This window comes from Lissotriton helveticus, chromosome 8 (genome assembly GCF_964261635.1).
Source record: "Lissotriton helveticus chromosome 8, aLisHel1.1, whole genome shotgun sequence".
NCBI lineage: Eukaryota > Metazoa > Chordata > Amphibia > Caudata > Salamandridae > Lissotriton > Lissotriton helveticus.
Genome location: NC_136069.1, coordinates 470972496 through 470993511, shown reverse-complemented (window position 1 = coordinate 470993511; position 21016 = coordinate 470972496). Strand labels below are relative to the sequence as shown.

Sequence of the window (21016 nt, the reverse complement as noted above, 5' to 3'; positions counted from 1 at the left end):
TTTGAGCCAAAAACTCCTGGGTTTAGCATAGTCCGGACATTCAAACAGGATATGCGGTATAGACTCTGTCCTAGTGGTACAACGGGCACAAAAGGGGGACTTGTGGGCACCTGATTTCCACTTTGACACCAGGGCCCCTACTGGAAGGGAGCCCACTCTGAATTTGAAGTATAGTGCTCGATCTGCTGGAAGGGTAATTAGGTCCAGGTAAGGTTCGTAAACTGCTACATCTTTTATTGTTAGAAAGGCAGCTGTAGATTTACAATAACTAGAATTTATAACTAACTGATCCGCAACCCAATTCCAGTATAATCTTTTCAGAACATCTTTTGGTGGAGCCGTTCTTGATGACCAACAGTCCCCCAGCCCAAGTTCCTCCAAGTTTTTTGGTGTCTCTCAGCCACTTAATCTTCGCCCAACCGCCCAGGCTCATTATCTCAGCCAACCCTTCAGCGTATGATTTTAGCTCTTCACCCCTCCAAATACGTGCCCATAGAAGGAGTGGACGAAGCCGGGCTTGGTCTTTGATATTCTTACAACCTGTGTCCAACAGCACAGGCACTGTTGGAGTGCTCGGAGGGAGGGCGATTAAAGATTTCAAAAGCTTGCTTTCTGCTGTCGCCAGGGAATCCAGGCAGCAATGCCCCCACAGCTCTGCCCCATACAAGGCTGATGTTACTCCCTTAGCCTTGTAAATGTCAATTGCTGGGGCAAGCGACCTCCTCGGTGATGCCCGGAATTCCCTCCGAAGGGCACCTCCTACTCTCTTGTGGTTCAAGACCATCTTGGCAATGTGAGGTGACCAGTTCATGCTATCCGTAATCCGTATTCCAAGATAATCAAATTCGGATACTTTCTCCAAGGGAACAGAGTTAAGAATAGGTGGGCGGCCCAGTGTCCTTGGAGGGTTTAGAATTAAAAACTTAGTTTTATCCACGTTGATTACCAAGCCCCTTGAAACGCAAAAGTTCTGGAAACGGGTTAGCAACTTCTGGAGGCCTTGCGGAGTCTTAGAAATCAAGAGCGTATCGTCCGCAAAAAGTAGGGTTGGAATCCGCACTCCCCCGAGACAAGGAGCGTCTGCTGGTTCTTGCTGGAGATATTCCACCACCCCATTAACATATAGTGAAAAGAGGGTGGGCGCTAGGACGCATCCCTGTCTCACACCCCTTGACACTGGGATTTTCTCAGTTAGCTCTCCATTTCTCCCCCAGCGAACCTGAGCAAAGGTATGGGCATGAAGGCTAATAAGGAGGGACAAAATGTAGGGAGGCAATCCCAACCCATAAAGCACCCTCCATAACTCCTCCCGAGGAACTAGGTCAAAGGCAGTCCTCAGATCTATAAAGGCCAAGTATAGACTGCCCTTGCCTAGCTCCACCACCTTCCAGCCAAGGAGTGCTAGCCTAAACACCTGCTCTATCGTCCCTGTTCCTACCCGGAACCCTGCCTGGAAGTCTGATAGTATTTTATTTTCCTCCACCCAATGAAGAATCCTACCAAGTATAGCTTTACCTGCTATCTTTTGGGTGGAGTCAATGAGGCTTATGGGCCGGTAGTTCCCCGGGATTTCTCTAGATCCTTTTTTGTAAATAGGGACCACCACCGCCCCTTTCCAGGAATCAGGCACTGGCCCCCCCTTCATAATATCATTGAGGAGTGCTGCAATAACCCTTCCCCAGGCCACTGGATATGCCCGCATGAGATCCCCCGGTAAGCCATCTGGGCCTGCTGCCTTCCAGGGGGCTACCCACCCAATTACCTTTTCAATCTCTAGAGCTGAAAAGAGATTGTAGCCGTGAGGTTCATATACTCGTGGGGGGAGCACCCTGACATTTAGTGCCCCATCCGCCGGGAGGTATAAAGCCCCAAAATGTTTTACCCAGCTTTGTGGGGGGATATTACAGGGTCTCATAACTTCGTCGGGCCTGTTCCGGGAGCCTACAAGGTTCCAAAAACCCCTTGAGTCTTTACTTTTGCTGGCAACAAGTAGGTCCTCCCAAAATTTCTCTTCCCACTCCTTCTTAGCAGATTTAAGGGATCTATTATAAGCCTTCCTTGCTTCCAATATATCAGGGTGGGATTTGATTTTCACTGCCTCTACAAGTCTTGATTTGTGTACCCTACATATTTGTGTGTACCAACCGTTACCTTGCTTTACACCTCCTTTCTTCCCTACCTTGCTCGAGGGGATGGTAAACCCATTTGTCAGAGCCTCTGTTAGGGAGACAAAGACCCCGCAAGCCCTACCCACCCCTTCCGGGAGGGACCCCAGGTTTAACAGTGCGTGATCTAAAAGGGTTGATATTTCTCCAACCCTTTCCTCAGAGAGGACCAATTTAGCCCATTTTAGACGCCTTCCACAGAGTGAGACTACCGACTCATCAAGGGGAGCTAATGTGGGGTTAATGGGACCCTTCTTAGAAAAACACCACCACTGGACCATGGTCAAGGAAAGTGGATTGTGATCGCTTTCGACCCTCGGGACCACAACCATGTCCCTCACCTGGCTCCACAGACATATATCTAATAAGATATAGTCGATTCTAGAAGTGTGTCCTGGTCTATTATAGGTATGAGCCCCCCCCCCCCCCCCTATCTGAGTTTGTCCTCCCATTCACTGCCCTTAGATTTAATTCGATACTCAGGGTGTATAACTGTAACGCCACCTCTGACCATCTCCTAATGGGTGGAATCTCCAGGGCTGGGATCCCTATCTTAGCGTCCTCCTCATCCTGGTCTAAGGCAACATCCGAGCCCAAAGGCTCGAACGTACAATTCATATCTCCCGCGACCAGGGTACACAACTTATGTAAAGTTGTACTAAGAAGACTCTCCAGAAGAGATAATACAGTGGACTTCCTCCCGCCCTTAGTCCCTCTAGCGTACACGTTATAAATATTCAATATTGTACGACCCCTGGAATCTCTTAGAATAATATTTTGAATATCTGGACAGCCTGTCTGAGACTCCTCTACTCTGCAGTCTAGGGAAGCTGCCACCCATATGAGCAGGCCACCCAAAGGGCGTCCTCTCCCTGATTCCGAGATTAGTGCAGGCACAAAGTAGGAGGAGAATCCCACCCTATGTATCGGCTCCAAACTCCAGGTCTCCTGGAAGATGCATATGGCATGCTCATCAACCAAAGCATTCCAGTCTGGGAGGGCCAACTTTCTCGCGATCCCTGCGACATTCCAGCTGAAAACCTTGAAAACACGGTCCGTCACAGCTGATGTGTCGCTGACCTCGAGAACACTCCTGTCCACAGGCCTCACAGGGGGAACAGGCAAATTACAGTCCATAGAAATGGGCAGAGGGTCTACCAACCCACTGTCGCCTGTACTTATAGGTAAAACTATTCGGGGAGGTGGTGCTGTCATTAAACCTGTTCTATTGCCAGTTACCATGTCAGAAACTACAATTTCCCTCGTATCACCCTCCTCCAGTCAACATCTCCCTGGCCCCCACAGGGGGTTCAACCCGTTGTACCCAAGACCCCCAACCCAACATGGGTCCCGGTTTTGGCCTAAGCCAGATGTGCTAGGGCCCGCCCAGGGCGACATAACAATTGGCCTGGGGTAAAAAAAGGTTAGATCCACTAATTTAACCCCTACCACATCCATATTTTTTATAGGGCCACAGATGGAGCTCACCACTCTGGGATCTTGAAAGTTTATTATTACACAATCCCCCTCCTGTGTTTTTTTTCCTTGTCCTACCCACCCTACTCTGCAAACACTTAGAATTAGGCCATCCACACCACTCAGGATTGGCTTGTTTAACTTTAGCCAGTGGATACACTTATTCTTGAGAGCCTGGTGATTCTCCAACTGGTATTCCTTCAGTGGGGGAACGTTTACTAGTACAGCGACAAAAGGATGACAATCTGGTGGCAGATTTATCGGGGGGGGGTCCTCCGTTGGAATTTGCGGGGGGCCACTGTGGTAGCAACTGGGGCTGCAGGTTGAGGGGCAGTTTTGGCGACCATCTCTGTCGCTGCTCCCTTGCCTTTGTCTTGTGTACCAGAGGCTTGGCTAACCTTTACCGTCCCTCTACTTGTCGGGGGCTGCAATTGGGGTGTTAGTTTTGGTGTACTTTTGGCAACCTCAGAAGATGTTTCCATTCCCTTGTGTTGGGGCCCTACTTTTGTTGGGGGAGGAATTACAGGTACTGGAACTTGCACTTTGCTAGTATCTACCTTATTTGCCCTAGTTGGAGGATTAGAATCCGCCTGTAGTGGCAAGGAAGCTACTGGGGGCACACTCCCCTTTAGTCCCATGGCCTGGTTCTCACTCACTCTTTTATGCTGTTTAATTGTAGATTTAAGTGAGAAAAAGCCGTCGAGGGTAGATTGCTCTAGTTTATCTATTCTAGCCCCCAAACCCTTAACCTGGGTCAACAGGGGCATCAAGAGACTGTTTACCCTCTCCATAATGCTGTAAATAATCTTGGGGTCAATAAATGTGGAGACATTAACAGCACTACTACTAGGGGACGAACAATTATTATTACCCGTGTGTGTGTCCACAGAGCCCCCCTCCACCATTGCCTTATCCTCTGGGACCGACCCCTTTACGTCCTTCCCGCCCTGCCCAAGAGGCTTCCTCGGTCGCTTGTAGAGCGCGGCCTGTCTCACCAGCCTACCCTTACTAGAGCTGGCTGCCCTTTTATTTTTGGCCCTTTTACTCTGCCCACTCGAGTCATACACAGATGGCACCCCAGCTAGGTTTACTTTTTTGGGAACAGGTGGAGTTGGCAATAATATTTGAGTTGTGCCTAAGTTTGTGGGTGCAGGTGAATGTGATATACTTGCGCCACCCTCTTCCACAACGCCACTAGGTAGAAGCGCAACCAGATGTTCCAACCTTTCTATGTTTTTCCCTATTTCTACCATCTGGGGGGAATCTACAGAGCCATCAGGGGGAACAGATTGGACCCGCTCACAGGCCGGTGACAAGGCCTGGGCTACAGCCCCCAGTGAGGAGCGTCTAGAAGGGAGATAGACCTCAGAGAGACGGCGTTCAGACATAGCGATCTCCTTATCAATGACCGCCGCCACTCTGGTTATAAAACGGTCCATGGTTCCAATCACTGGGCTCCCAACAGCGCCTCCCCTTTCGCCCTCACTCCTAAGTAATTTACCAGAACGGGTTGACATGGTAAGAGGTACGCCTTTAGGGAATGACACGCAACCCACCAGGGCCCAGGGCTGGATGAAAAAGACGTGGCCCAGCCCAGCCTCTGTCTGCCCCTGACTGCCACAGACTGCCCGCCCTTTGCTCGGGCTTCGCTCGCGTCCCGCTTAGCGCCCTGTACGTTGGTAATAAGGGGCGTTGCAGGCGGATGGGCGTGTCTGTCAGGGGGCGCGGCCGTGCACACCTGTGCAGAGCAGGGACTCCTGGTCTTACGAGTCCCTGCTGGCGCGCTCCCTCTGACTGCTCTCAGTGGATCTTCCTCCTCCGGGCGTCCGACTTGCAAACAGCTGAGACCTGCCCCTCACCGACTACTGCGCAGCGGCACCCGCGGAGCGGGTGCTGCAAGTCGTGAACACAGGAGCAGCAGCGCGGTAGATCTGGGACCGGGCAAGGGCAGCTCCTCCAGCAACCAGGTGAAGTTCGTGGTGGCGTGTGTGGACCGACAGGCAGCACCTCCCTCCACAAGGTTTAGCGGCGGTTCAGGGTGTCCCACACACTCAGGCAGGAGGCCGGCTTTTCAGAATGGCCAGGCGGTGGGCGTGTCTGTCATGGGGCGCGGCCGTGCACACCTGTGCAGAGCAGGGACTCCTGGTCTTACGAGTCCCTGCTGGCGCGCTCCCTCTGACTGCTCTCAGTGGATCTTCCTCCTCCGGGCAGCACCTCCCTCCACAAGGTTTAGCGGCGGTTCAGAATGTATTTGTATTTTGCAACCCGACCTATTTGATAATAGGTTAGTTCACAAAACAGAATCTTAGTGGGTCGCAATGTGACCTACCTGATTATTATGCATGAGGTGGATCATAAATTGCCACCCACTTCGATTGCTTACATTCACAGGCATGGTGGACTGCTGGGGTGAGGAGACCACCATGTCTGTGATTGCTTTTAATTAAAGCAGTCTTTTTTTTTTTTTTTTTTTGGTTAATGCAGCCCTTTTTTTTTTCCTTTGAAGACTGAGTGGGGGGGGGGGGTAGGTGGGCTAATGGATGGAAAAAATACATTAACCTTTTTTACTAACAGTCTTATTGTTACAATTCACAGATTGAGTTGGGGGCATTAAAAAGATGAATGCCATTTTGAGGTCGGAAAGGCTCAGATTTGACTAATAGGAGCCTTACCGACTTTAAAATAGTTTAGTATATGAGGCCCCTCAGTCTGTTGAATTGGTAATGGTCCAAGGCCTTGTGCTCCCACGGGGAAAAAGAGAATAGATGGTTTGAGAATTGCAGGAGAAAGATTTCAATCCAATGATGTCTCCTTATAGCATGTCAGTGCCAAAGTATTTAAAGTGTGCTGTGGTTTGCATTTGTGGACCTAAATTGCTATGCCTCATTGTACTACTCACGTCCACGAGAACTGGTGTCAGCTGAGCCTTGGCTAGCGCATATCAATAGAAAATGAATCTGTCGTAAGACTTGATGCACTGCTGCACAGCCTATGAAATCAGCATCTTCATTTAGTGCAGGGGGCTCTAACAATTTGTGTTCTTTCCACAGGTGAGGTCTTCCTACAGCTCAAGTTGGTCATGGTTCGATTCAGGCAGTCAAACTAGGTCTAAACATCCTTCCAGCGTCCCTGGCTCTTCAGTCCTCAAAATAAGGTTTGCTATTCAACTGAAGCCTTTGGCCAGTGCTTCAAAGGGATATCAGTCTTCACCATATCCATTAATTCCCAGTGACTGTATCTACTTGAGTTTTACAGCGTGGTGATCATAATACTTGCTGGAAAAGAAGTTGATAGGGTCTTTTCATCCAATCCTCTCATTGATCTTATATGAAGCTGGTCTCTGGGTTTTCTCAATTTTCCTCAATGGCTATGGTCGGAAAATGTTCCATCCTCTTCCAAAATACAAACTTCAATCCACCTATGTGGACATTTTTGCAGAGGCTTAGAAGTGCGTTATTTTGGGAGCCTTAAAGACTCTCCACCCACTTCCTCCAAAAAGACAGGAGTAGTATTCCTACTGCTTTCTTGTGAAAAGGAAATTAGTCTGTCTCCTCACTCGATCATCTCAATCAGCTACTGAATGTATTTGGTGCACTCACTGTTGCATATTTCCACACATCGGTGTGTTAACACTAGAGGCTATTTCTCCAGGTCACCTTAAAAGATCGATGTTATCCCATCGGAAGCTGTCCTTTGTTCAACATGTAGTTTGCAAAAATGCTTGCATTTGAATTGTCATTTTGTGGCTGCAAAGTTTTACATCTACCCTTGTCTTAAATGTCCATTTCCGCTTAACAGCCAATTCTTTAATGTTTTGCACTATTCCATCATATGCTTTTCATTCTTTGATTTAGCTTGATCATTTTGAAATCCAGTGGAAAGAATCCAGTCCTGCTCACCATTCTGGGTGTTGTGCTAGGAAGAGCTTGTCCACCCACCCACAAGTCCTAATTGAGACATTTTTTTCTCCAGTGTTGCTTATTGGCAGTTCCAGTGTTTTTTTAAATATAGTTCTCTTTCAGAGGATCTCCACTGATGACCATAAGCACTATATTGTGCCATCCAAGCACATCCCAGAGAACTATAACAAAATATTAACACTAAGTACTTTAATTTGGAAAGGGTAACTTTCCCCATTAAAGTTCTAGTTTTTGCATCCTATCAGAAGACCATAATGGCTGACTGTCACTTATTTACATTTATGGCATTTACAATGGTCCCTAGATTAAGACAAACGCAAGGAGATGATAGATGGAGCGCTGAAACTTTTCAGACACTTACACCCCAGTCACAGATCTGGGTTGAATCCATTATTGTTCTGTAGCTTACTTCGCCGCCCCAGTTAAGACACAGCTATATGCAAATCAGTTTTGACCCTGTGCCTCATGGGACCAGTCCAGCCCGAACTGCCAAGCCATGTCTTCAGTGGACCGGAAACGAGCATCCTGGGACCTGTTTCGGGGGGGGGGGGGGGTGTAACACCCCTCACCAGCCAGGCTAGCTTGAATCCAGTGGCAACGTGAGCAAGGGACCCACGTTTGCACATACATACTATTTCAACAACCTTTTTTAAAGGAAAATTGGGAGGAAAAATACGAAGAGCAATTGCTGCTAGATAGGCTGAAGCCCACACAGATTCCTATAGTCCTAGCAATGGCATTGCACCAGTTCTTTTATACCTATTCTAATGATTCTGGCCGTTCATAAATATGCTCATTTTTTTCCTGTTGAGGAGGAGAGAGGCTTGTTTATAATTTCAACAGAGATTCCTCTGACAGAGAACCAGGATTTCAACACTATTACTCAGAAGGGGGAAATGTCTTCCATCAAATGACTGCACAGTTCTTCCTAACCACGCTGCTTCAGTAGCATTCACCAGCTATGAAAAATTGCATTGCTACCAAAAATGTGTTCTACAAGCCATTTACCTGCCTTGTAATTTGATCATCCAGTTTTTATAAACCTATTCATGTTGCTTTTTCAGTTCCCCTGATTTATTTATTTTCCTCCTCCTTGTTATAGTGTTTAAATGTCTAAACGGGGGGGGGGGGGGTGTAGTGGGAGTACCATTGCCAAATAATAGATTAAAGTTTTCTTCATGGGGATTCTGTTGCTTAGTTCGTAGGGTATCTCCTACCTTTTCATCCTCTAACCTACCTACCCCTGTGACAAAACATTCAAGTAATCCTCATTGATGAAACTTGCAAGATTAACTCCAGAGAAAGTAGATATGGCTTGCAATGTGTGTGTAGGAATCCAACTTGCATGACTTTGCGAGCTTTCATTGTTGCAGCTCTGAAAAAGTAGTTCCCAATCTTGCTAGTGGATGGCAGGGTGCACATAGGTTGTGAATATCAACAGAGATAATCTCATCAATTGAATGCTGTTTAGAGCCAGTAGTAGGAAAGCATGGAGGACCCACTGGCCCTCAAGCCAAATAAATGGGCCAAACTATAGATTCCACAGAAGCCCCACCACCACCACCGAGTTTACCCAACTCACTTTTTTGTCCTCTAAAATTATCCAAGTATGGAAAGCACGTTGGGGATTTTTTTCATGTTTGAAGCTCAACTGCTGACAAATAGTTAATATTTAGGTTAGTCTAAATATATCCTAAAGCAAACCTTCATTGATCCGCCCTTAGACGTAGAATGAGTCAGACAACCATTTGATTGTAGCAGGAAGTACGGTTCTTGCTCAATCAGCAATACTTATCTCCCACTGTCTGACACCAGACTGACATAAATATGTTCCTAACTCACGATCTTTATCTTTCGGAAGTCATGAGGCTTTATATTCCGTAGACCTGTATGCGAGACTTCTGATATGAAGTAAATGTTTACTTTTTACAGGAGACATTATATTTTCAGTGTTTTCCGTTTGTTCCCTAGTCTACTCTTCAGTTGTTGGCTAAAACTTAAGCATTATTCAGACTAGACGTATAGGTCTTAAAAGGTTAGTTTGGTTAATACTTAAGATAGATGGTATAAATATGTTTTTGTCTGTTCCACATCAAATTTCCAGATCAACTAGTTAGTAGGCAAATTACCATTTAATGCAGCATGTGTACTGCTGTAAAAATAAATAGTGGAAATACTTTTTTCTTTCACATTTTGTGATGAATGCGCGATGGAGAGCAGAGGTTGACCATCTGTTCCAAAACTGACTTAATGTTCGGCAGACTCCTAAGCAGAGTTACACTGGGACCCTCACATGATTGCACCTTGAAGATTTATTCAAGGTAAAGCGGCAGTGTCTGTGGGGAAAAATATATTTCAGCGTTTTAGAAAGAGCTGCCGGTCACCCCTTAGGATTCTGCATAACACTCGAGTTGCAGGCTAGCGTACAAGAAACTTTGTAGTACTCGACGAGTTAATCTTTGAGGCAGGAATCTGGGTTCTGCAGGTTATGGGGTCCTTGGTGGTATAAGGGAGCACCTTTATGAAAAGAAGTGCCATATTGGGCATACGTTAATCATTCTGTTTATTCTAAGTTATTGTATTCTATTTCTGATCGTTTTAATTGTCCAGCTAGGAAAGCAGGACTACATGTACCGAAATGCAGAGAAAACAAGCATGACCAAGTCAATAGATTCTGCGTTAGCTTGAAGCCTTTTAACTTTAACACTTGTATGTATTTTGTCAAACATGTTGGAGGACCACCTGGGCTCTCTACAATATAAACAAAGTAATTGGTTAAAGGCCCCCAAAAAAATTGCTCCTAGGAAGCACACATTGCCATAGTAGTCCCTAGCACTGAAGGGACCGATTTTGTGTGCGGATCTGCAGCTTGTGAAAGAAGAATGGCATCACTGATGTTAGCCAATTGCTTACGTGGGCACACCTGCTCCGTCCAATAAGCTGTAGTGGGTAGAAGCAAAATGAGGTTGGCACAACAGATCGTTAATGAAGAGAGCTGGATGAGTGCCTGTATAAGGAAGTCCTTTTTATATATAATTTTTGTAAAATAGAAAGGCCTTGGCTAAAACCACCACTTCCAAAATAGCACAGTAAATTTAGTTGGCTACTGATGTGTTGGTGTTTCTATAACTAGCAGGCCACATTTTGCTATTTGGACTAGCACAGTGAGCTAATACACCTGCTGTAAACTTTTCTGTAATTTGTGAGTCATAATTACATCCTACTGAACTAAAGGACTATTGACCGGCAGACCCAAAAGAAAAGGTCACTGTGAACGATCCGTCAGCAGTAACACAGATGGTGTAACTTATCTACACTTTGAATTCTATCGCCCGGTGGATGTAGGACGCACGCCACACCCACGGATATACTGTCCCAGTTTCGTCATCTATGACGCCTGTAAGAGACTAATGCTCTTCAAAGACTGGCGAACTCAAACAACTCTACAGGCGCGAGTCCTAATTCAGAAGGGACACCACTCGAACGCCTGCTCATGTGCTCAATGTCACTGTTTTTAATTGTCCTGAGGAAGACCCCAAACTGAGGACCCACCCGCCCTTAACTTGGGGGTCGAAACGTCGACAACATCATCAACACATACACGCCCTACCGAAAACTTGCTAAACTCAGCTCCCGTGTATAGTGTATTTCTAGGGAACAACTGTGATCTGTAACATGACTGGAAATGCTCTGTGAATAAGACAGAATTGTTTATAGGACACAATTCCTTTTCTTTGTCCCTTATTCTTTTCCAAACACACCCCACCCTCCTTTAAATTTCCTTTCTTCTCTGACAATCACCGAGCACTAATTGAAGAATTGTATGTAATTTACCATGTATTGTATGAATATGAAATATAATATATGCGCAACTGTAGGAAACCATTGCGAATAGTTGAATTAAATGCAATCTAAATGATACTTACTTTGCGGGTGTACCTTTATGTTTAAGTAATGGAATGTTTAATTGTTTTGTAATCGACCACCTTTTTTATAACAAAAGAAAAACTAGTTTTCTTTAAGATGTCAACCTTTGACCCAATTAAAATAAAAGTAGTTACCTGATGAAAAGTTACATTTCATAATTCCAGTGTAATTGCTTGCATTTCACAATAGGCTGACTCCTGTGAATATCTTAGAGCAGACGTTTTGGTGGAGCTCCAGATAGGGGCATTCTTTAACCTTTTAAACTCCGCCTCTGATTTCATCATTCCTTTCATATGACAGTATTTGAATTTGTGTATGGTAAATTGTGCAGTACTTGACGATTGCACCATATCCAATAATGTATTAATGGTATGTTTTATTGTTGCTAGTGGTATTGAATTTGCACAGTTGTAAAACGTTGCTTGGTTTTTGTGAATCTACTGTATTTTGTTGCACTTATGTATTACTTATGTTTTTATAGCATATCTGCATATTTAAAATTTGAATTTCAATAGTTGTAAAATGGGCATGGTATATTTCGCATTAATTGTTTTTTCTCATTTGTGTAGGTGGTTTTCGCAGGAAGTCAGGAAACCGGAAAAAAACTAAAGAAATTCATCGCATAAACGAATGTACTACAGTTATACCACACATGAGTCTTGCTTCACAATAAAAAATGAAAAAGTACATGGGACCCAGACAAATCGGATTGGTTTACAAGTTACATAAAGGAAAAATTCTTATTATGTCAAGCCTACCACACACCACAGCTGCCTGGTTATGAAAGACATATTTTGGGGTTACCAAGAACATAGAGCGGCTTGCAATCTGCCTATTGCTTACCATTGGTTTGTTTTACTATCACTCATTTGCCTCAGGGCTCGAAAAATCAAAAAATTCTAACTAGACCTTCAGGTCTAGTAACTTCGAAAATCTACTTGACCTAACTGTAATGACCTTGACCTCTGTGAGCAAATGTGACAAGTTAACCAGATTTAAAGATATTTTTATTGCTCATTCACTTTGTAAGCAATAAAGATGCCTATAAATCTTGCTATCTTGTCCCATTTGCTCTGCTTATGGAGACAGATGTCAAAAGTCAGTCTTCCCTCCTACTTGCCAGAAAGGGTGAGTAGGACCTAAAAATAGCTCGCCCTAATTAAATCTGGCTCGCAAGTGGATTATTCGAACCCTGTGCCTGTTTCTTATTTGATGGCTTGCCTTGCTATCGTGTCTGTCCCTTCATTGGAAAGTTGCCAAATCTGACTACTAGCTGCAAATTCCTTCACGTAGAATTATCCCCAGGCGTGAGACTGGATCCATAAACATTTTGCCACAGCATCCCTTTGCCCTGGGGGCGGTGTCACGCGACTCCTCGCTGACGTCACGTATGACGCCTGGGCGGTCATATAAGCCTCACCCCGGCACTTCTACGTCAATTTTTGGGTCCCCCTTTTTTCTTAATCATTGTCTTCCTTCTTGGTGGAACAGTGTATGAATGCCTTTGGGCTTCAAAACTTGCACGTTGTGTGGGCATCTTATGTAAGCGACGGACCCTCATCTCATTTGTATGTGGCGTTTAGGGGAGGATCACCGCACCACTGTTTGTGAAGCGTGCCAACAGTTGAAGTCGGGCGGGAGCGCCGGATGAAACTACTCTCTGCGCTTCTCTTCAGGTTGACTTTCTCCCCTCGATCAGCCTCGGCAGACCGCTTCAGATACAGCCGTGGTAGTCGTCCTCTTCCTTCTTCGATGTTGCAAGAGCATCGCTCCCCAGTGGGTATGTGTCGCAGTTTGTCCCCGGGGCTGGTGTTCGTCCTTCGGGGGCATGGACTCTCCGTGGGTGATGCGGCTTTGCAGGCCTCACTGGCGTCTCCTCCTCCTTCCCCTCATTGGGTGTCAGCGGATCCCTTGCGCGGGGCCCTACGCGGCACCGCTGGCGGCTCCGGCCCCAACTGGTTCAGAACCAGGTTTGGAGGACGTGGTGCTGGGGTCCCTCCTTCAGGCCATGACGCCTCTGCCTCACCGTAAACTCCCGTGGGAGTGCCAGTGGTGTCGTGGAAGGTTGCTGGGGCTCGGGTCGCATCCCCCGGGCCCCGCTCTGCCCTCTGGGCAGGCGAAGGCTTCGTTCAAGGCTGAGCTCACGGCGCCGGTGCCCGCTTCGGACGGCGACAGGCGTTGGTGACCTCTCCGCATCCCGCTCTGGGTCAGGGTGGGGAACCCTCGTCCCCCTCTGGGCTTGTCCCTCCCCGCGGGCGGCTGCTTCGTCGGAGGGTGAGTGAGGTTAATTCTTCACTGGTATCTGCCACATTCTGGCCAAGGCTGGCGGAGGACTTCATGTTACTCCCCCAGTCTCTCTCGTTCCTCCGCGTAGGCGGCTGCCTGGGTGGAGGTCAAGTCGGTACCTTTCCACCGCTGCCACTTTGGCTCCGGTTCCACTCCGGTCCCTGACACGGTGTGACTTCGAGGATCCCTATCCGGTCCCTCCTTCGGAGCGGGATAGTGCTGGCGTCTTGCCTCAGGGTGCAGACTCTGCAGCTCCGCACAGAGCCGTAGAGTCCATCGTGCCGCGGATTCGTCTTCGGGCGCTCTCTTTTCTGGAGGCTGGCTGCATATTGGTATCCTCCTCCCGGGAGACTGGCCGCCGCGTGGTGTCTTTTTCACCAGCGTCGTCTAAGGGTAGCACCTCTCCCTTTCTGAGGCTGATGTGTTCGGAGGAGCGGCAGGTCCCCCATTCTTCAGTACCTTCTGGCTTCCAGGTCTGGCCTTTGCTCGTCCCGCTTGGCTTTGGGGAAGGCCGCCTTAGTTTGCAGCTGTCACCCACGGAGGAACTGCTTTCTGCTCCACAGGGCCCTACGGAGGCGGGTGCGGCCATGTCCACGGCTGTGGGCATTCTGCGCATGGGTGACCCGATTGCTCATTTCCTGCCGGACCATCTCTTGGAGGTTCTCCACCACGGCTCTGGTGGGAGGTAGGTGTTGCTTCCCTTTGAGAGTTCGCTCCTTTCTTCCCTGACGGGAGCTTGGAGGCGTCCTGCCTCAGGGGATACGGTGCCTCAACACCTGCACTGACACCTTCCGGCACTGTGTGACCCGGCGAGCTTTTCCCTCCACCCCTTTGCTGCGGGTCCACTTTTGCGGACTGCTTTCCCTCCTTGCCGCCACTCTTGACTCCGCCGTCCCTGGAGGCCCACTGGCTGGACTCTTGGGGGTGCAACATGTTTGCCTCGACCAGCGCTGCCCTGCGGGCCCTTAACACCTTGTGTGTATTGGCAAGGGCTTCCTCTTGTTTGTGGGACTCGGCTGAGTCTCTGGGATCCGTGGCTTCCCAGGAGACTGTTATGGTGGACTTACGGCATCATGCTTTGGACGGCTGGGAGCTCGCAGCGTTTTTTCTCCGTTCCGCTCTGGACATCTCGAAGGTGCTGTGCCGGGCCATGGCTTCCTCAGTCTCCCTCCATTGCCATGCTTGGCTTCGGGCCGGCGTGTTCCCTGAAAATACTCGGGAGCGGCTCATTGATCTTCCGTTTAATGGCAGCCTGTTGTTCCATGCCCCGGCTGACTCCGCCATCCAGAGGTTCCTGGCAAGGCTCCCTCCTCCTCCTTCCCCTCCTCAGTGATTGCTGAGTTGAGCTGATGTTTGGGCCTTTTGGACCGGTTGCCCTTGCTGCAATTGTGTTCTGGCCTTTGAGTCATCATTGATTGACTTTGGCATTGTTAGCTGTGGGACCCCCCTTTGTTGTGTGTGTGTGTGTGTGTGTGTGTGTGTGTGTGTTTTTGCTGGAATTGTTACAGACTTGGCCCTGAGATTAGGCCTTCTGTTTTTCTTTGGGCTGCTGTCAAGCCTTCCGTGGGGCTGTTTTTTACCCTGTGACACTTTTGCTTTCTCCTCTGCTGCGGAAGATCTTCCAAAGAGGGTTCCCGTGTCGTGGGGCTTACTGTACCCCATGTAGGGTAGTGGTAGCTGTTATATAGCTCTGCTCTGCTGGTGAGTGTTGATTGCCTTCGGGTGCCTGTTCTCCATGGCGTTTCTATATGTTGCTATTGCTTCTTGAGGTTATGTACGCAACCCTTGTAGTAGTAGGTCTGGCCATTTCCTCTCCTTCCCGCTCTTGTGCTGAGAGCCGGGATGCTTCTGTGTCCATGCTTCTGGCGGCTTATGGTTCTAACTGCCGTTCTGGCTGGCCTGTTGCCTTCCCTCTGGGTGTGCTCGTCTCTTTCCTTGGTTTCCTTGGGCCCTCTAGGCTTCTTCTTGTTCCTCTGCCTGTCCTGGCATTGGGTGGAAGCTCTGTTGCCTTAGGGGTGGAGTGGGGTGCTTCGGCCTTGCCCTTGGTTCCTCTGTTGTGAGTGTGCGGGCCCTCCTCTCTTCCTTCATCCTACATCCCTCTTGGGGCTGCTGGTGTTTGACTTATGGGGGTCCTCTTGCCTGGAAGGGACCAGGTTACTTCCCTGGTCTACAGGTCTGGTCCCCTGTGGGTCCTCTGCCCTGGCCAGACTACTGGGGTCCTTTCGCAGACCCTCCTTCCCCGTGGATATTGCTAGGGTATCTATTCCAAGTGAAGAAATTTGCGGCTAGTAGTCTATCAGATGTACGAGTTGCTTACCTTCGGTAACGATGTATCTGGTAGAGATGATTCTAGCTGCAGATTTCTTCACGGACCGCCCTTCCTCCCCGTTCTGCGAGGACCCCTGGACTGGTCTTTGGTACTCTCCTTCCGGGGGTGGGCATGTCTTCTGTGGGTACCTTTTTTTGCTCTTGACGGTGTTTGTCTGGTTGCTGTTCTTCCCTCCTCTTTGGTTCTGGGAAGTCAGGGTTCTGGTGCTCCTATGTCCCGCTGCTCTGACTGCTCCAGGTTGGAGAGGCTTGCCTCCAACCTCTCCCTTCATCTTGCTGCTGGGGCCCTGGACCCTCTGCCACCTCTGAGTTGGGGTCCTTTGGTTGTGCCTTCCCCTTGTTTCCTGGGGGGTGGCTGCCTTCTATGCTTGGGTGGCTTGGAGGTTGGTTGTTCCTGCATGTTGGGACTGTCACCCCTTCCTTGTTTCGGGGTTGTGGGTTGTAGGCCTGTCTCCCCTTACTTGTTTCGGGGTTGTGGGTTGTAGGCCTGCTACATCTGTCCTGGCATTTTACACAGGTTCCCTGTCCCCGGGGGGGGGGGGTTGGGGGTTGGCTGTCTATGTAGTGCAGGGTGGCTGCTCAGGGCTCTGCTCTGTTTTTCCTTCTCTCCCTGCCCTTGGACACTGCGTTGTTGCACTGTTCTTTATGGAGTTTCATTTTGTATACTCTTTCGCACACTGTTCCCATGCTCCCACAGTTTTTTGTCTGGTGCCTCTGCGTTGAGGTGCAGAAAAGTTCTCTAAAGAAAACTGACGTAGGCGCGCGGGGGTGGGGCTTGAGACCTCGCTGACGTCGCATATGCGGATGACGCCTTAGCGGAGTCTCGTAATAACGCCCGCACCCTCGCGCAGGGATGCCGTGGCAAAAAGTTTCCGGATCCAGTCTCACGCCCGGGGATAATTCTACGTGAAAAAATCTGCGGCTAGAATCGTCTCTACCAGATACATCATTACCGAAGGTAAGTAACTCGTACTTAACCTGTGTTGTTCCATTGTTCACGTTTAGGGAACTACTTGTTTTCTTTTGTCTTAAGCAGTCTGACCGTGCATGTGTTTTCCAATGGTCTCCATAGTGTGCTTCTTTTCCCTTTCGTACACTGTGATGCTCTCCCACCTGTTTGCTTTTCCCCTTGCCCCTTCGTGATGCTTTGACTACGTGCGTCTTCGCCCTCCCTTCATTGCTTTTTTACCCATTTGTTTTTGTGTGAGAAAACACACAAACTGTTTTGGAGCAGATATAAGCTGCTCTCTCGCAAATACCAGTATTGCATGATGCAAACTGAGACGTAAGACTGACTGGGGAGGGGTGCAGACCCTTTAAATAATTATCGGTGCTAATACTGACTACTGTGTTCACTAAGCTAACACTGACCTAATGTGATCCAGTTCATGAAACTAAGTTCCATCTCATAAATACCCCATTTTGTTTTTAATGAAGTACTACAAGCAAAATTCAGATGATTGCCTTTACCACCGACCAATACAAATCTAGATACAATACTACTTGAGTTGACAGAGACCCCCGACCGATGAATACTGCTGAGTTAACATTTGTACATGATCCTGCAAACGTTTTTATTACCACACATTTAAGATTTTATTAAATAACAAGCTGGCTTGTTGATTTGAATAGCTCAATGTTTATCCAAATTATTCTGCTGCAGCTTAAGAGGTAATTCAACAAACGGTTTTTGCGTTTGTCATATTAAAGAGGTTTTTGCAGAGGGCATAAACGCAGGCACTGGATTCTGAAATGAGGCTAATTCATTTGCTCCAATCTGTTGATCTGGAAAGAAAACTACCTTCATTAAACATTGCCTCAAAGTGAATTTTACTTCTTATTTGGACAAAGTTTTTTTGTTGTTAATTGAAATACGTTTTTAGTTGTGATTTTTTTGTATCAACCTTTATCTGTAGATACCTTGGTGTAAAGTAGCAGCACGTAATGGTTTGTGGTGTGTTATATAAAAGCACATGCCATACAGTACTGCCTCAAAAATACAAGGATTACCTCTTTCTGAAGGAGGCTGATGAATTGCCCGCTCGTTAACTTTGACAACAGTGCTTTAGCAGCACGTAAATATCGGAGTTCTACCTTAAATTCCTCCAATATTGACTGTGCTGCTGTCGCAAGGTTGCCCTATTTCTACATATACCTTTGTGAGAAACTATGTTAAAGCAATGCTGTTACAACTTTATCAGTAAATGATCTGACAAAAACGTTTGATTTTATGTGTGTGTATATATATATATATATATATATCTATATATATATATACATATATATATATTTTTCAGCTTTCCTTTGATTTCCATTTGAAGCATACAGGATTGAGAAACTTCTACTTCAGTTCTGTCATTTTGGTTTAAATGTAGTTGAGGTAATCGATCCATCATTCGGTTTTTGTAATTAAAGTGATTGTGTTGGCTTGTAGGGTGCTTCCGTATGGTTTTTTTATAAATTATTTACTCCACCAATTTTCACTTTTCTGCTGACCTGTTGCTGCTGTGACACTATCGCTAATGTTAAGTCTTACAGCATTGTATATCTCGGAATGATTACAGGACTAGGCATGAAAGTAGCGTGGAATTAACTGATATGTCATTTATATTTATGGAATGCAATATACTACTTGTTTGTATGAACATTTCTTTTGCAGCACCTCAAAATCAATAAATGTTTTTAAAAAAAGTAACGTGAGACGCTTAATTGTCTAGAAGGTAGACTTGTGGCAAAAAAAGACCGAATACAAATTGTCTACTCCTCTGTCCTGAATTTCCGTTTCCCGCCGCGACGGCCCCCTGTAATTTGGTGTTGGGACGAAAATCACTGCACAAAAGCTGTACAATCAGAGCCGTGCCCAACCTGTGCTAGTCCTGCGTTTGTGGCTTTCTATATGCAATTGCGTCCCTTTTACTTGCTCAGTTTCCTGCACTTTTTCAATATTTCAGCTTGTTCAAGCTAAGCAGCTGTTCTCCATCCATGTTTGCTTTGTGCATAGTGTCACGAGCGGTTTAAATCCAATTATCTACATTTCTGTGTCCTGCCAATGGAGCAGTTGAATATTGACTAACGAGGTTGTGTATGCATAAGAATATGCGGATACATCCCCACTTGTGGCACACCAATTGGAAAAAAATTCCTTTCAATGATAGTTCATCCAGAATGTAGTATTTATTAGAACAACGTGTATCTTCATAAGGTAGTCGATATTTTATTCATATCAATCCAAATGTTGTAAAATGAGGAACATTCAAAGTAGAAAACTCCAATGCATTTCGGGCGATGCCCTTTCTGTAGTAGGGGATCTCTGTGTATAGTCATAATCTAGTGAATAGTCCCGCCCATGTGCGCGGACCCCGGAGCAATCAAAAATAATCTCTTAAGCTGTCAAAACATGCAGAACTGCATAGACACTTAAGAGAGAATTTAAAGACAGATAATGCAGCCTATATCCACAGGCTACACTGTCCAATACTTCAACTGGAATTTCCACCAAAAACCACAACAGCACAGCCTGTCCAGGGTTTTCCACAGAGAAAAACCTTGCTTTTAACAGCAAAACCCTCTTGAATGATAGAGAGGAAGGAGTGGACAGACAAGCCCCATAGGCTGCCATTATGTGGCTCAAAACAGGATACTGTGCCTTTAAGAGAACTTTCCAGAAGCCTCACAGTATCCCAGAATGCAGTGCAGGTCCCTTTCACCTTCAGTTCTTTTTTCCGGCTCCTGCTAGCAGGACCCTGGAGCATTAGCTCTTCTTTTCTGAGCTTTTTCTATGCTATTTTTGTGATATTTTTGGATTTTTGTAGCTTCACTCGACGTCTTTGGCCTTTATCTGCGTTCTGCTGTGGTTTTTTGGCAGAATTTCTGCAGTCTTCTTGTCTTTAGACTCTTTGTAGTCTGACATGTGCTTTGTCTGCAGCTGAGCTGAAGGCCGAAGCTGAAGCTCACAGGGTTTGTACTCTGTGCTTGCCTGTGTCTATGGACACCTGTCTTCTCTGTACCTTCTTTTCTAGGGGGCTTCGGCTTCCAGGTTTCAAACAGAGGAGTTTGAAGGCATCTTCAGCCTCTGGGTGAGGTGAGGGTAGGTCCTCTACCGAGTCCCATGCTGTAATCTCTGGGGTTATCCCCAGTAAGGGCACGTCTGAGCTATGACGCGGTTCCAGTCGGCGTTGGGGCCGTCGTGGAGTGCCTGGACGTCATGTAGTGCCTCGACGTCATGGAGTGCTTCGACGTCGACGTCATGGAGTGCTTCGACGTCATGGAGTGCTTCGACGTCATGGAGTGCTTCGACGTCATGAGGTGCCTCGACGTCATGGAGTGCTTCGACGTCGACGTCATGGAGTGCTTCGACGTCATGAGGTGCCTCGACGTCGATGTCATGGAGTGTCTCGACGTCATGGAGTGTCTCGACGTCATGGAGTGTCTCGACGTCATGGAGTGTCTCGACGTCGACGTCATGGAGTGTCTCGACGTCGACGTCATGGAGTGTCTCGACGTCATGGGGTGTCTCGACGTCGACGTCCTGGGGTGTCTCTATGTCATGGAGTATCTTGACGTCATGGGGTTCCCCGACGTCATGGAGCAGTGTTGCTCGACGTCATGGAACGGTGATGCTCGACGTCATGGAGCAGGGATGCTCGACGTCATGGGGCAGGGATGCTCGATGTCATGGGACAGTGAGGCTAGACGTCATGGAGCGGTGAGGCTTGACGTCCTGGAGCAGTGATGCTCCTTTTGGGGCATTGGTCTCTTGGGCTCTGCCCTCTTCCGTTGGGTCCGGCCGTCACCGTTAGGGATGGCTCGGCGTCTCCGTGTTTGACACCTAGTGACATTTTGACGTCTGAGTGTTGGTTGTCGTAGAGACAGTCACTATCTTAGTGATGGTGACGTCGTAGTGCGGTCGGCGTC

The 21016-nt window shown here is 47.4% G+C and overlaps 1 long non-coding RNA gene across 2 annotated transcripts in view; it reads left to right on the top strand.

Annotated features, from left to right (window-relative positions):
• Positions 1–18797, top strand: part of LOC144772800 (uncharacterized) — a 110497-nt gene extending 91700 nt beyond the window's left edge. Inside the window, exons 4-5 of one of the 2 annotated variants that reach the window (XR_013599852.1) lie at positions 6692–6795; positions 12058–18797. This is a non-coding gene — a long non-coding RNA (uncharacterized LOC144772800). The remainder of the gene's footprint in view (positions 1–6691; positions 6796–12057) is intronic. The other variant, XR_013599853.1, reaches the window with a different exon arrangement.
• The last annotated feature ends 2219 nt before the right edge of the window (positions 18798–21016 follow it).